The following is a 14,049-nucleotide window of genomic DNA, read 5'->3' as shown; positions in this document are numbered from 1 at the left end:
CTGAAAGCGGCCCACAATCACATTCCCTTTCTCTCCCCACAACTGGCACCTTGTGAGGCAACTGGGGCTGAGAGAGTTCTGAGAGAACTGGGACTGGCCAGCAGGTTTCATAGGAGAATCAAAACTGGTTCTCCAGATTAGACTCTGCTGCTCCCAGTGGCACTAAATCTAAGCCAGGTCAAAGGCCGTCCTTTACTTGTGCCAGTTGCCTTGTGGAATGGCCATCAAAATTGTATTTTTTAGGGTTTATAGAATCTTTCGGGATCAAGTGCCGTGTTCTACTGGAGAAAGTTTTCCTTCCAGACGTTTCGTTCTCACGTCTGGAAGGAAAACTTTCTCCAGTAGAACACGGCACTTGATCCCGAAAGATTCTACAAACCCTAATGATATTACCAGCCGTGAAAACCTGAAATCTTTGATAAAATTGTATTTGTTTATTTAAACATGTAACTCCCTCCTTTATGGGGAGGGACTTTGGCTCAGTTGAAGAGCCTCTGCTTTGCATGCAGAAGGTCTGAGGTTCTATCTCCAGTTAAAAGGATCAGACAGTAGGTGATATGAAAGACCTCCACAGGGGACCCTGGAGAGCCACTGCCTGTCTGATGGAGATGGTGGTCTGATTTCATATAAGGAACTTCACTAATGTGTTCACTGCCACCTTTCCTTTTGGTTCAAGGCAACTTACAATAATAGTCAAAACATCCTCAGCAAAAACCAAAGATAAAATTGTAAACCCAAAATTCCCACGCCCCCCCCCCCCACGCAAAATGCCTGCCTGTTCCAATCACTAGAAATTTGAACATCCCAGCCATACTTTATGGTTGCAGTTCTGTGTTCATGTCCTTAGAAGTCATTCCCCCTGAAAATATTTCAGAGTAAACATGCACTGGATCAGGCTGTTAGTTAAATATAAGGTGACATGATTTTGCTAATCCATAATGGTATTCATTTTCTTTTCATTACAGTGGGGGGGAAAGTATTTTGGATCCAGAAAATTTCCCCTTTCCTCAATGCTCCCAAACGTTTAGATGTTGCCTGAAGATTTTGGAAGAAGCAGTCTAGGCATCCCATGATCTTCAGAGTTTCTGTACATTTTCCAGAGCCGCCCTAATGTTTTTCTTCCTTTCCTTCTCTTTTGTTTACTTTGCAGATTGTACATCTTCAGCACGTCCTCTGCACGTCCTGCAGTGAAAATGCGGTCAGGACAAGCATTTTATATACAAATCTAGAGTGTGCCAAAACAAGATAATTCTAAGGGTTTTAAAAGTTGCTAATCAATGCGTCTCAGGGCTGAGTTAAAGAGACATTATTGTTTTACATTTTCACCATTGCAAAGGATAAGAAGTAAAGGTTAAATGAGAGAGGAAAATTAACTCTTTGGAAACTTCACAGTGGGCTCTTTCAAACAGCACTTCATAAAAATGGTCATACATTCTCCACTATGGTGCTTTCTCCATTGAACGCCTCAGTGTAAAAGAAAACAAACAACCAGCCAGACACAATTTTGTAAAATAAATAGGAAGCTTTGTTCGCTCAGCTTTTCAGAACCTTTTTATCCAAGGCCACTGCTCAGACTGCGACTGGTTCTCTTTAGGGTGAAAGAGCCTTAAACTGTAAAATAATGGAAATGGTATTATTAGCTTTCATACGAGTCTTATGAATGGAGGTTATGCCTCACCAGAAGAGGAGAGCCAGTGTGGTGGGTGGTGTGCTGGTTACACTGATGAACAAGAATCTAAAAGATCTGGATTCAAATCCCTTACCAATTTTGCACTAGACCTTTAATCCTGGTTTAGCCCTGTTCCTGAGCTGACATTCTACACTAACATCATAGAATTATAGAGTCATAGAGCTGGTTTCTCTGATCCTATTATTCTAGTGTAGAATGTCAGTTTGGGGACAGAGCTAAACCAGGATTAAAGGCCTAGTGCAAAATTGTGAGCTTTGGGCCTATAACCCATGGGTTTGGGAAAATAAAAAGAGGGAGGGAGAGTACCATGTACACTACACCTGAGCTTCTTGGGGGAAGGGCTGGACTAAAACATACTTGATAGATAGGAATTTAAAAATACTAGCATAGCCCGTTACATTGCATCAGCACTGGGAACCAGTTTCAGCCACTGGTGCTGTTTTCAGAAGGATCTTTACTGTATACCTCTCTCTCTCTCTCAGAACACCAGTCCTCCAGATAGGGCAACAGAGATGGACAGATCATAGAATCACAGAGTTGGAAGGGGCCATAGGCCATCCACTCCAACCTCCTGCTCAGTGCAGAATCAGTCTAGAACAGGGGTGTCAAACTCATTCATTATGAGGGTCAGATCTGACATAAACGGGACCTTGTTGGGCCGGGCCATGTGTGCCTTAAAATATAATGCCAAGTAGCAGAGATATAAACTTTATAAAGCACACAAACACAAAGATTTTAAAAAATTGTTTTAATATTATCCTTAAAACATTAGCACTCGATGGTCTTAAAGGTGCTTTCTTTGTATATCTCCTGTGCAATCCAGGAAACTGGGCAAAGGAAGTTCTGGTGCTTTCCTTCCTTCCTTCCCCAGGGGACCAGGAAAGAGGAGCCTCAGCCAATAGAAGGAAGAGACGCTTGGCACAGTAGCTCTGTTGTGCGATTGAGAGAGCCTGGCAAAGCAAGCTTCCCCCCCCCCAAAGGAGGAGCCTTAGACAATGGAGAAAATAGAGGCTTGTTTATTCCCAAAACTGAACCCTTTTTGTTATGCAAAACCAGCCTTAACTAGCACATGGGGCCCTGACTCCTCTCCTGTATAATTGTGTGTTGAAGTTAGGGTCACTAGGTTTGGAAAATACCTGGAGACTTTGGGGTTGGATCCAGGAGAGAGCAGGGTTTGGGGAGGGGAGGGGCCTCGGCATAGTATAATACCATTGAGTCTACTCTTCAATGCAGCCATTTTCTTCAGGGGAGTTGATCTCTGCCAGTTGGAGATCAGTTGTAAAAGTGGCCATCTTCAGGCCCCACCTGGCAGCTTGCAACCCGTGGTGAAGTATATATTATTATTAACCATATCAGTACAGCACTATTCAAGTACTTGGCATTTACAGAGTACAAGAAAAGAGGTACCTGACCTGAGTAGTTTACAGTCTCAAATTTATAACAAAGAAGATAACAAAGGGAGGAGGGATGGATAAACAGGGGACAAATATGTGCAAATACAAAGGAAAGAAACAGTAAGAAACTGAGCAAGGCTTCATTTCTGCACAAGGTGATTATTTAAAAAACATGCATTTTGGCTAAGCTTTATTACAGTAGGGAGCAATGTTCCCTCTAAGCTGTGGAGACTTGTGAGCAAAAATTCTACTTTGTGAGCTCCTGGCTTTCAAGCTGTGAGCTACTGCATTAATTAGTTTGCTCTGGGGCCATTTTTCCTGAGCCTTCTCTGAATGTCTCTTGCATTGAAAACCCTATGCCAGGGGGCCCTAATGGTGCCCACCAATACGGTTCCTGATGCCTGCCAAATGCTTTTACAAAATGGGCAGGGTTAGGCAAAGCTTTTGCCTAGTAGGGCTTCTGATTGGCTGTGCACATTAGAAAGGCATCATGTTAAACAAGAGTGATTGGCACCACCTCCTCTGGCAGCCATTTTGTGATTGTGCTTACCATCCTGTGACAGAACTCCAAAGGTACCTGCAGGTTCAAAAAGGTTGGGGACTCCTGTACTATGGGATCACCATATGCCATCTGCAACTTGACAGCACTTTACACAGCAACCGAATGGATTTAATAAACTTCTCTGGGGAAAAGAGTTCAGGAATATAGGCCCCACCACTGAAAAGGCCATCCCCTTTCCATTCCTTATTGGTACCTCTTCTACAGAACATGGAACGAGGTCTTCCATTCACAAGCTGCACATTCATTTCTTTACCAAGAGTACATTTTCAGCCTTCCTAACCAAGTATGATGGTGGTTTTTGGCTGGAGACCTACATGCTAGTTCTCTCTGTTTAATGGAACAAATTTTTCCTCAGTGGTGCTGCTCCATTTAGCAGTGTATTTGACCTTTGGTACACATTTAAACCTACATGTAGCCAGAACAAACAAGACCTTGGTAGACGAGGAAATTGATTAGCAAGAAGCCAAACATGGACATTTTAACAAAGGAATGAAACTGGGAAAGAGTCATTGGCTTTTTTTCCTTTGGATGCATTCAGGTAAGTTCTGTTTTTAACCCTCTCAGCAACTCTGCATAAGAACATTGAGAGGAGGACTGCTGGATGAGATCACTGAAGGTCTATCATAAAGTGGCCAAGCAGATGCCCTCAGAAGGACTAAGCAGAGGTCAAAGTCTTCCCCTGTGGTAGACCACATTCCAGCTCTGGTATTCAGAGATTTGTTATCTCTGAACTTGGGAGTTCCATTTAGCCATTGCTCCTTTTCAAGAAGGGTATCCTTGACATTTAAAGCTATCATGCACCCATCCAAAGAAAGGGCCTTTCTGAGGGATCATCTCTCCCATTCCAAGACAGCAGAGATGTCACCATAGGGACAGGACATCTCTCGCTGGTCCCTGAAAGTCTCATCTATGGATTTCTCAGCCCCTCTCAGGTTCTCCAGGTCAACAACCTTAGGCTCAGTGGGGAAATTCCATCTCAGAGAACCCAAAGCATAGTGCACCAACCTAGCACCCACAGCTCTTGCCCAGTGTGTGACCTTCTCTGCAATTATTCCCCCTCCCTTTCTGACTTTCTATACTCAGTAGAACTTCAGGGTTTTTTTTTTTAAATATTATCAATAATAATTAAGCCAAGGTGTTCATTTGGAACTGTGAAGTTATCGTGCCCTGGTTTCCTTACCATGGCTTCCTCACCCTATTGTATAATTGCTTAACTTGCCTGCCTCTTTACCATTTTTCAGACACTCAAACTGAAATTCTAAGTGTAGTCACACCCTTCTGAGTCCATTGAAGTCAATGTCACTGTGATGCTTTACAGCAGGGCCTATCTCACTACAGCATCATCAAATGCCAGTTTAATTGCAAAAGGATCAGTTTACATACAAAAATGTCATCAAGTTGCAATCAACTTATGGAACCCCAGCGAGGAGCTTTCAAAGCAAATGGGAAGCTCGCCATTGCCATCCCCTGCAGAGCCTTTCTTGGTGGACTCCCATCCAAGTACTGCCCCTGCTTAGCTTCTGAGATACGACAAGATCAGTCCATACTAGGGTTGCCAGACCCTCTGGTGGAGGGTGGGATCCCCCTCTGCCAGGCCCTACCTCTAGCCTTCAATCAGCTGGCTGGCATGGGGGATTTATCAGGAGAAAGGAGAAGGCCTAAACATAATCCCTCCCAATTATCCAGTCTCTTTCTCAAAACAGGTGCTGTGCTATCAGTGCCTGGCCTTGAGGTTCTGTCTCTAGCCGGAGGAAAGGAATCTTGCTGCTTGTCACAAAGATAAAATAGCAAAGCAGCAGGCAATGCATAATACAATGAACAATGGGTACTGAAGCACAATTCATGGCAAGGCACTTGACATAAGGCCTCGTGGGGGGCATCACACAGGAAGTGATGACATCACACCAGCAATATCTGGGTAACATTGGCATTTCAGCAAAAACTCTATGGTAGAAGCCAGTTTCACCATAGAGTTTTTGCCCAAATATCAGTGTTACCCAGATATCACTGGCATGATGATGTCACTTCCTGTGTGATGTCAACCACAAGGCCTAGATCTTCTCCTAGTGATTACCTCCCAATACCTTGCTGTTTGTCAGGAGGGACCTGGCCACCCATGTTTCCCTCCCTGAGCTGTTTTGATTGGCATAGTTTGAAAGTATACCTGAAAATGGGCCAAGCAGGCCAATCCTATGTGTGTTTTCTCAGAAGTACAATGTGGTTGTACTCCTACTCCCAGGTACCGGGGAGTAGGATTACAACCCTACTGATGGATGGATAAACTCCCCTTCTGTAGAAACTTCATAGGATCAAGCTAGCTATTTTAGGCATAAAAACATTTGTTGATTTCAGTGTTTCAACCCATCCACTGCAGTTGATTATTGCTTTACCTATAATTACTACTGTTTATCATTCAGTGGCACAATAGTTCTTCGGCGGGTCCATTACATACCAATTGTATTGTTACCGCTTGCTTTCTTCTAGTTTTGCTCGATTTTCTGTGTATCCTGAATTCTGTTTATCTGTTGTTGAAAGCATTTCAAAAGGTACATTAGAAAATTATTTGAGGCATACGTGGTTGTCAATCACATCTCCTGAGAACAATGCAAACTGAGTGGGAGAACTTTTCCTCTGTTTCTGAAAATTTAAACTGTAAACATTTTGGAACAGGGACCTGCACGTTTATTCTGCAGCCTGAATACTATGGTGCAAGAGAAATTAACAAGCACAGGAATCCTTGACCTAAAGGTTATTTGGCCTGGATTTGATATTTTCCCCACCCCCTTCCCTACTGCACTTCTGTTCTCGTGTGTGTTTTCCAGGTTTCCCCTGCTTTTATCTAATCTTTTCCAAACCAATTTTCCTGTGAAGGTTTGGGAAAGTTTATAGCTTGAGCCTGGAAGGCTGCCTTGAGGAGGCCTCATTTGGAAATACTGTATGCAGTTCTGGTTGCCACATCTCCAAAAGGGTATTGCAGAGCTGGAAAAAGTGCAAAAGAGGGTGGCTAAAATGACTAAGGGGTTCAAGCACCTTTCCCAAAGAAAGGTACAAGGCTCTAGGACTTTGCAGTTTAGAAAAGAGATTACTAGGTCACAGTGCTTTTTTTGTAGCAAGAACTCGTTTGCATATTAGGCCACACACCCTGATGTAGCCAATCCTCCTGGAGCTTACAGTGGGCCTTGTACTAAGAGCCCTGTAAGCTCTTGGAGGATTGGCTACACCAGGTGGGTGTGGCCTAATATGCAAAGGAGTTCCCGCTACAAAAAAAAGCTCTACGTAAGGCGGGACATGGTAGTGGTTTATAAAATTCTGCACGGGGTAAGAGAGAGTAGACAGGGAGAACTTTTTCTTCCAAAATGCTAAACTTGGGGGCACCCAATGAAATTCTTCAGAAAGTGTTTTAGAAGAGACAAAAGGACATGCTTGTTTACTCACTACTAATGAAATTGTGGGGATCACTGCTTGTGGATGTAATGATGGCCAAGAATTCAGATGGCTTTAAAGAGAGAATTAGACAGATTCATAAAGGATAGATCAGTGGTTACTAGCCATAGTGAGTAAATGGAATCAGAAGCAATGAACCTCAAAAATCTCAGCACTGGAAGGCCATCTCAAGGGGAGGCCTTGGCCTCTGTGCCCTGCATGTGGCACTCCAGGGCATAAGAACATAAGAGAAGCCATGCTGGATCAGGCCAGTGGCCCATCCAGTCCAACACTCTGTATCACACAGTGGCCAAGAAAACCAGGCGGTCCACCAGTGGAGCCAGGACACTAGAAGTGTAATCCAGTGAAACCCTGAAAGATACCCCTGGATGGACATCCAGACAATGCACCCCTGGAATGTGATATTGCAATGTAACCCCAGAATATTAATAATGATACAGCAATGCCCATCTGAACGGGAATGGTCTCTTTTGCACATAAGAAAGGCAAATCTGGTTCAATCTAGGCCCCAGGCAGGCTGGAATGATGTCAAGTCTGGTTCACAGGCTGTGCAGACGTCTTGGTTGTGCTGAAAGGCTAAAGAGCATCCATTTCTCTGATCCTGGGAATGAACAACTCCAGGCTCAGAGAGGAACATAGTGGGGAAAGCTGAAAAAATTCCTTCATCCCTTGTGGTAACCTCTTTCAAGCCTGTTCCCAAAACATAAAACCGGCTACACATAAACAAATGGTCTGTATGTATGGTCTGCTATTCTTCAGGAAAGACAACAGAAACAGAAAGGCCAGAGAGCCATATTGTTGTGTGAATGTGTGCTATATCTGTAATCTGGTTTCACATTTCTGCCAGGGAATCTGAGTTCTATAGAGTTTCTATTTTTCGTAATTACTGCTAAATGCTATCAAAGTCAAGCTGTCTCCTGAGCACTTGTTGAATAGAGGACCATCCTGACATGTAGGGAGAGATCTATCACCTTCTGCAAGCTTCAAAAGGAACCAGTCTCAACAGTAACAGGGCCATAAACCATTTGGCCAGTGTAATTACAATTCCTCTATGACACCCTGATCTCTGATTGGATACTCAGCATATGACACCCCAGTTTTCATTTGGATAATTAGTTTGTGACACTCTGCTTCCCCATTGGGTAAATTACCCTAGAAAACAGGCCACCCTACCTGTCAGATTTTAGATTTTTCCACCCTCCCCTCCATCCAGGAATTTTCCCATCCTCCCATTCTCCCCTCCTTTCCTGCCTTCACCCCCCCCCCTTTCTTCTCATGAGGAATCTCCAGAGGCCTCCTGCCTTCTATGATTAGTCTACTCTGCAAGATCTAGGTATTGTATACCCCCTCATCCACACCTACACAGCTAACTTCTGTAATTCCTCTTGTATGCGTGAACATTGTTTGATTGGGATGTAACTATTTGAAAATCATTTCCTATAATAAAATCTATTATTTAACCAAAGGATTTTCAGTGGTCTGTCTTCATAAACATTGACAGAGATCCTGGTTCGCCTCACCTCTCATAGGCTTGCCATTTTGAGCTAAGAAATATTAATATTCCCCAATAAAAAGCTGGTTGAGGTGGTAACAGAAGCCTTCCCATTACTGCCCCCCAGGCACCAAGAATACAGAGCATCACTGCCCAAGACAGAGAGTTCTATCAATACCCTGTGGCAATATTAGAATATTTGGTTAATACAGCAGAGCTTGCCCAGTCATCGAAGCATGATACTTACTGGAGTAACTAAAACTCCCAAGAACTATATTATAAAAAAGTAAATATATTTATTAAGTAGATTCAGTTCACATTCAGATGGCAGTTGAAAGAAGAGAGAGCGCAGCCTAATCTAAAGAGAACTTTCCCTATCCCAAATGGCTAGCTAATCCAGCATCATGTGCATGTGAGTATGAGGGCATTGTTCCTACAGAAGAACCCTGTAGAGATATGTGACTCCATGAAAATCCATCTGGGGAATGGAAAAGCAAAGAGAGAGGAGGGGTCAGAGGGCAGCTCTCAGGTGAAGATAAAGAGAGTCATGCTTGCACACAAAAACTCATACCTTGAATAAAACTTTGTTGGCCTTAAGACACCACTAGACTCAAACTTTATTCTACACCTACACAGAGTGATGGAGCAGCCCCCAATGTCCAGGCATGCTCACTTCAAAGGCTGCTGTGAAACAGGATGCTGGGCTAGATGGAGTACTGGGGTGATCTGCCTGGTTTTTCTTTTTGAAGCTAGACCATCAACTGAAATAAACATTGAGTGACATGTTCTGTAGATTGAATGGTGCCCATGATTAAGAATATTTTGCTTGAATCCTTGGCATTTGACTCTTACTATATATTGCATTCAATTAAAAATACTTTGTCTCCATGTAACGACTCAGTGCTTGCAGGACTACCTTTGCTTTTTTTACACATTAAAAAAATCCAGCTAGTTCACTGAAGAAGATCTCCAAAACAAGATTGCCATTACCTGGGATTTCTCATGTGATTCTTCTTGTCTTTCAAGACATGTTGATTCTTCTTTACATAATTTGCACTTACCTGATTCTTGAAGGAGTGATGGATTTTCATTGTTAACTTGTATCGTTTTGGGTTAGATTTTTTTTGTTAACTGATATTGTTTTGGATTAGATTCTTTTATATTGTACTGTGTTTTTAGATACTTAGGCTGCAGGAAGGCCTCGAGCTTTGTCAGGCGCATAGTTAGGGTTGCCAGTCAGTGGAGAGCACTCAGCATGAGATAGGGGCTGGGACATGGGGGTGACTTTGGTGTTGCATGCAGCATGATGTCATTAATTGGAAGTGATGTCACATCACTGCTGTTGAAGACGCAGCTGCGCTGGGCAGGGCATATTTCTAGGATGGAAAACCACCGCCTTCCCAAGATTGCCCTGTATGGCGAACTCTCCACCGGCCATCGAAATAGAGGGGCACCAAAGAAGAGGTACAAGGACTCCTTGAAGAAATCCCTTGGCACCTGTCGCATCAACCATCACCAGTGGTCTGACCTAGCCTCAGATCGCAAAGCATGGAGGCACACCATCCACCAGGCTGTCTCTTCTTTTGAGAACGCACGCATAGCTGGTCTTGAGGACAAAAGGAGATTGAGGAAGAATCACACTGCTACAGCACCAACCCTAAATCAGACTTTTCCCTGCAGCCACTGTGGCCGGACCTGCCTGTCCCGCATTGGTCTTGTCAGCCACCAGCGAGCCTGCAGCAGACGTGGACTATTGCACCCTTCTTAAATCTTCGTTCGCGAAGCAAAGCCGAGAGAGAGATGTCACATCACTCTAGGAATCACCAGAAACTCTATGGTTAGAGTCATGCTAACTGAGCCTGTTCTAGGGGAAGGGCGGACTCTCTAAATAGAATTTAAAAATTAAAAATGCTGATTTAAAAAAAATTCCTCCTGCCACTCAAAGGAAGAAAGGGTTGCTGACAAGAGATCTCCTGACATAATGGGAGACCTGGCAATTTGGGATATAGTTCATCTTTTTTAAAAACTGAAAATGGTTGTCATCGCAGATGAGGACAGCTAAATCCTGTGTCCTCCTTGACATATTTTATCATGGTCTGGAAGTGATCTGGGCTAGAAGAGAAAGAATTCTGTAAGCAAGAGGCCACAGCAAAGATGTAGAGGAGCAGGGGAAGAGATTAAGCTGCCCTCAATTATATACTACATTTTCTATTTTTAAAAATAGCCCCCTTACTTTGATATTTTGCTGTAGTTTCCAGCATCACATAGTCCTCCTCCCCCTTTTCCATTTCTGCAGAACCTTACACATTGGCATGAAACAAAACCTGCTTTCTAGAAAGGCATGTTGGTTAAACACAGGATCAGTTCATTTGTGATCATAGAGGTCAGCCTTTCAAAGTCCAGTCTTTTCACTTTATCTACACCACCAGCTCTTAGCAGTAAGCATAAGCTTCAGAAGTTCATTCCTATACTGAATGGGTATGATAAAGATTGCATTATAATCAATGGTGATCTTTGCTATTGACCTTGAGGGAAGTCAGCTGGAATCATGTTTTCATTTGCAAAGCACTGCAAGATCCAAACAGTTACACCTGAACAGTTACAGTAGTGGGAAATACAATTTTTTTAATATGCAAGAAGAAATAATGAATTGTTAAAAGACAGGTATGGAAGATAATTTTCCATTCAAATAGCTGCTGCTACTGAGCTGAACTGTAGCCGCTCAGTCTAAATCTTGTCAATGTTAACGAAATTGCATGTGTTATTAGTAATTCTTTCTGCCTCTTCCGCAGAAACTGGCAATGCCATTTTGGTGCTCATAACAGAAATTCCAGGGAGTGGTTCCTATAGTCTAATAAGGCAAATATCAGTTTGTTTTCCTTTACTGGGGCACAGCATGCTTTGAAATTCTTATTAGAGACATGGGGAAACAAGGCAGGTCCAGGAAGAGCTTTGCCTCACCTAGCAACTTCTTGTCTTCCTTCCAGAAGTTCCTCTCAGGCATTAAGAATTTAGTGTATCCTCAGTAATACCTGCAGAGATTAGTAGTTCCTCAGAGTTTTACCAAATTGAGTCCCCTTCAAACTGTAGGAATTTTGCGACTGAATTCTCTCCTGGTGGGGAGAGGGGAACTCTCTTTGTGTATAGAAAACAAGATGTGAGAACAAAGGTTGTGCCACACACACCACCTCTCCCCCATTCCACCAGCACATAGGAAAGGGGCTGGCACCTCTTATTCAATTGTTTATAACAGCACACCCCTCAACTTTCCTGAGCCTGTGAGAATTATTGGAATTTTTAAACAGGTAGTAGGCACCCTCACAAAATGGGTAGCAGGGGCTGAGTGCAACTAACCATAAAATGGCCGCCATAATCACAAAATATTGAGAGGTTCCTTCTGTGATGGACATTGTTTTTGAATAGGTGTCCCAAAAGATAGAAAAGGCTCTTCTCACCCAAAGGGTGATTAATATGTGGAATTCACTGCCACAGGAGGTGGTGGCAGCTACAAGCATAGCCAGCTTCAAGAGTGTTGGACTGGATGGGCCATTGGCCTGATCCAACATGGCTTCTCTTATGTTCTTACATTCTGAAATACCTCCTGGTCCAATGAGGTAGAGGAAAGCCAAGAGGAATGGCTGTTTGCTTTGGGGAGAGAGATGCTTTGGAGAAGACAGAAGTGGGCCCCAGGAAACACATCAGTGAGTTCCAGGGTTGCCAAGTCCTTCAGATTTGCTGGCAGGAGTTCAGAAGGTAAATTTACCAGGAGTGGGGAGGAATGCTGAAAATAAACATGGTGTGCCTACATGACCCAGAAGTGATGTAGGCACGTTGGGGACAATGCTCGTGGTTTTTTGGCCAAAACTCTATGGTAGAATTAGCTTCTCCCACAGAGTTTGGTCAAAAACCCAGAGCATCACCCCCTATGTCATTTCCAGACATAGGCATGTTGTGTTTATTTCCAGCTTCTTGCCTGTTTGGGGGGTAACTGAGGGAGCGGAGGGGAGTGCCCAAAACCAAGGGATCCCTGCCCACACTGGGGGTCTGGCATCCCTATTGAGCACCAAGGCACCCATGGACATCTTTTGGGGAATATGTGGTTTATAACAAGCGCTCGGAATGTAGAACCAGTAAGGAACTTTGAAGCATACTTGGCCTGTTGTTTTATTGAAATCACAATACAACTTGGTTAGACTGGACATAGGCATGTCCCTTGAAGCGCTTTCGGATCACAGAAAGTTCCAAAAGCAGGTCCACTGTATGCAAAGATTCCTCTGGAAGCAGCTGTTTCTCTCAGTTCCCGGGGAAAATGGAATGGTTGGAAATAGAATTCCCTGGAAGGTGCCCCTCCTAACAGCTGGCCAGATGTCAGCGTGCGTTGCCCTCTTTGCTCCGAACACAAGGAGGCGCTCTTCCCCAACGCCCTCTCCAGCCATCCACTCGGGACTATTTGTTTATTAGATATTTAAGGTCATTTTCTCCACCCTCCTCCGCCCCCAACAATATGCAACCGGCGGCGATCCAGTTTGCTGGCTCAGCGGATTATTGTATAAACGCCGAGACAATATTCATCCAGACTTTTTTTTTTCTGGTCCGCCAACCGTTATTTTAACTGCAAACCAAAGAAATTTGCAAGTCCACCCCTGAGCCAGCCCTACAGTCCCGAAGTTCTCTCTCTAGGTGGAACACACCCCCCCCAAAAAAGAAAAAAAAACAACTTTCACGTTTTAAAAACAAATACAAGGACAAAATAATAATCCAGGCAACAGCGACACGCAGCAATCCCCAACTCCTCATAGGCTGGGCAGCGCCCAGGAATGCCTTAAGTCGCCTTTCCCCCTCCCCGCTCCCCCATGCCCCCCCGGGCCAGAAAGCCCCCTCCCCCTCCGCAGCGGAGCGTGCAGACGTGACCATCTCTTTAAAAGAAACCTTTTTCGCCTGGCTGCCAAGAGCTGCTGCTGCCGCCGCCCCCCGCGCCAACTCTCTCCAGGAGCCGGCCGCTTTCGAGCTCTCCAGTAGGGCGCAGCGGCGGCGGCGGCAGCTGCAACTTGCAAGCAGCCATGGAGCGGGGAAGAGGCGGCGGCGGCGGCGACAAGTGAGCTCCCTGCCCGAGCCGGGGGGGGGGGGGCGCCGCCAGAGGCGTAGCTGTTGTCCCCGCTCTCCAGGCACGCTGGCCGAAGCGCCGCGCCGAGGCCGAGGGAGCCAGACCCGCCGCTCTGCACCTCGCCGGAAAGGCAGGTAGGAGGGCGCCCGCTGGCCTCGCTTCTACCCGCTTTTTCTTGCCTGCAGCCAAGTGGCCGCCTCGGCCAGAGCTGGAGCGCGAGGAGTCGCTTCCCGCAGCTGCTTTTGCCGCGGGGCTTCTTTCGCCTGCTGGGGCGAGTCTCGCTCGGGGAAGGAAGGAGGGAGGGCGGGAGGGAGAGGGGGCTGTGCGCGGCCGCGGGGGGAGGCTGGCGTCGGCGGCTGCCTG

General features: G+C 45.0%; 1 protein-coding gene and 1 long non-coding RNA gene across 2 annotated transcripts in view; both read left to right on the top strand.

Moving 5' to 3' along the window:
• LOC132569709 (uncharacterized) overlaps positions 1-14,049 on the top strand; it is a 405,436-nt gene that overhangs the window by 179,041 nt on the left and 212,346 nt on the right. The gene's annotated exons all lie outside the window — the stretch shown is intronic.
• The window catches only part of GHR (growth hormone receptor), a 208,888-nt gene continuing 208,548 nt past the window's right edge, over positions 13,710-14,049 (top strand). The window contains exon 1 of the mRNA XM_060236040.1: positions 13,710-13,820. The gene's annotated coding sequence lies outside the window, so the exon portion shown is untranslated. The remainder of the gene's footprint in view (positions 13,821-14,049) is intronic.

The sequence above is a fragment of the Heteronotia binoei genome, chromosome 4 (genome assembly GCF_032191835.1).
Source record: "Heteronotia binoei isolate CCM8104 ecotype False Entrance Well chromosome 4, APGP_CSIRO_Hbin_v1, whole genome shotgun sequence".
Classification (NCBI taxonomy): Eukaryota; Metazoa; Chordata; class Lepidosauria; order Squamata; family Gekkonidae; genus Heteronotia; species Heteronotia binoei.
Note: the sequence above shows the minus strand (reverse complement) of the source record. Positions and strands in the feature narration are given on the sequence as shown.